Source organism: Bos indicus, chromosome 17, assembly GCF_029378745.1.
Source record: "Bos indicus isolate NIAB-ARS_2022 breed Sahiwal x Tharparkar chromosome 17, NIAB-ARS_B.indTharparkar_mat_pri_1.0, whole genome shotgun sequence".
NCBI classification, from domain to species: domain Eukaryota; kingdom Metazoa; phylum Chordata; class Mammalia; order Artiodactyla; family Bovidae; genus Bos; species Bos indicus.
The window spans coordinates 66,486,441-66,488,688 of NC_091776.1; the positions used below are offsets into that span (position 1 = coordinate 66,486,441).

The 2,248-nt window shown below is 50.6% G+C and overlaps 1 non-coding gene across 1 annotated transcript; it reads left to right on the forward strand.

The window, feature by feature from the left end:
- Window positions 1–1,694: 1,694 nt before the first annotated feature.
- On the forward strand, window positions 1,695–1,767 carry TRNAG-ACC (transfer RNA glycine (anticodon ACC)). Its single transcript has one exon. It is a non-coding gene; the product is annotated as a tRNA-Gly (tRNA).
- Window positions 1,768–2,248: the final 481 nt, after the last annotated feature.

The following is a 2,248-nucleotide window of genomic DNA, read 5'->3' on the forward strand; positions in this document are numbered from 1 at the left end:
TGGAAAATTCCACAGATGGAGGAGCCTGGTGGGCTACAAGCCATGGGGTCACAAAGAATTGGACATGACTGAGCTAGTACCCAACAGCAACAACTCTGGGGCCAGGCCGTGTGTTGGGTGCTGAGTACATAGAGATGATTCTGACCTGTGGGTTTTCTGGCCCGTTGACAACGTCTGGACTTTGCATTTCCTAGGGTGGCTGCGAGGATGGGTTGGGAAAACGTGTGAAGCAGATGGCAAGACACTGAAAAAACAGGAGACATTTTAGTCCTACTTCTCATTCTCCCGCATCTGGGCTTTTCAAAGCTTTCTCCACCCCAACAAGGATGTTCAAGGTCACCTGTGCCCATGAGGAAGGTGATAAAAGAATCAACACCTGGAATGGTGTTCCAGACAGTATGCTTTCCTCCCCCACCTTCCTTATCTGCATACAGGTGGTTTTTATTTTTAATTATTTTTTTAAATTTGGCTACACCGTGCAGCATGTTAGATCTTAGTTCCCTGACCAGGGATTGAACCCACAGCCCCTGTATTGGAAACTCAGAGTCTTAACCACTGGACAGCCAGGGAAGTCCCCATCCTTTTTAAGGATGTCAGATACCCATCTTCTCCCTGGAGCTCTGCTTCCAAGTCTCTTTTATTTGAATCCAGGGGAACTGGCCGAACACAAAGCCATCAAAACCAAAGTGGTCCAAGATGTCCCGCTGGCCTGAATCGACCAGAAAAATGAGAATTTCCTGGCTGTCCAAAGGGTTCCGTCGGACCCAGGGTCCTGAAGCCTCCGACCCTCCCCTCCCCAGCACGAAGGACAGGCTGGTTCAGGTCCCTCTCCTGAGTTCCTAGCCCAGCAGTGGTTAAAATGTGATCCCTTTTATTCAAGTAATAGAGACGAAGTTCCCGGGCCTTCGAGGAGCATCAATTCCGAGATTTATTAACCAATTTAAAATACTATTGTCTTTCACTTCAGAGCAAGATTGAGGGGTGTTGTTGGAGGAATGTAAAGGCAGAGTGACGGAGCCACAGAGCCAGGAGGTGTCTGTACCTGGGACTCAATAGATATTCATGAACATTCCCGTATTTAGTGAAGGAAATAACTTAATACCGACAGTGCGATGGAATAATAGCTATTTCCTGGCTGACTTGCAGGCCTCAGAAAATGAGATTGTGGCGGCTTCATTTTTCTTGTCTTTTCCCGCGCGCTCCCTGCCAGAGAAGGCGGCCGCGCTGGGATTCTCTCTGCATTTCCAATGAGCTGGGGCCTGCCACCTCCTCCCAGCCCCGGTACTGCCCTTAGTACCCCTCCCCCCGCCATGACCTTGGGCCTGGGCTTCCTCAAGAGGTCACCCCATGCCCTGTTTAGTAGTCCAGGCGGGGACTGAAGTAGTTCAAGCTTTATTCAGGTGGAGGGGCAGGCAGACTGGTCCACTGGTTTGAACACTTGTTCATTCATTCATTCATTCATTCCGTATTCACCGAGTGCTGCCGTGCGCTGGATGCTGAGGACACAGATAGACCCTCTTGGAGCTCACAGGGCATGGATGGAGATGCAGAGGAAAGCATTCTAGGGGCCCCAAGAGCTGTCCAGGAAAGGTGCACTGATGCTCACAGAACAGTGGGGCCCTGATGCTCGAGGGACAGATGGTCAGCAACAGCTTCATAAACGATGTACTTCTTAAAAATTGCCTCTGGGGACTTCCCTGGTGGTCCAGTGGCTACGACTCTGTGCTACCAATGCAGGGGGCCTGGGTTCGATTCCTAGCCAGGGAACTAGATCCCACATGCCTCAACTAAGAGCTCACATGCCTCAACTAAAAGGGTCCCATGTGCCACAATTAGAACAGACACAGCCAAACAAAGAAATTTTTAAAAATTGCCTCTGACTCACTGGGTGACCTCCTGCCCAGCCCTTTGTAAGCATGATTTCATTTGGCTCTCATAGTAACTTCACAGTGTGGAGTGAACTCGCATCCTTTGCATGTTACAGATGAGACACGGAGGTTCCACTGGATGAACTGGCTTCCCCCAGGTCATGCAGCTAAGAAGTGGCAGAAACGGAGCTGGAAGCCAGGTTTCCAGGCTCTGCCCTGTCCCACTGTCCTGTTGGGGTTTGCCCAGATGTGGGTGTGGGGAGGGCATTCTAGGGGGTGGCAACAGCTGGGGTAAAGCTCTAAAGATGTAAAATGGCCTTATGCTTTGGGGGAACCATGAGAAGTTCCCCAAACTTGAGGGTGAGATGGGAGTGGGAGCA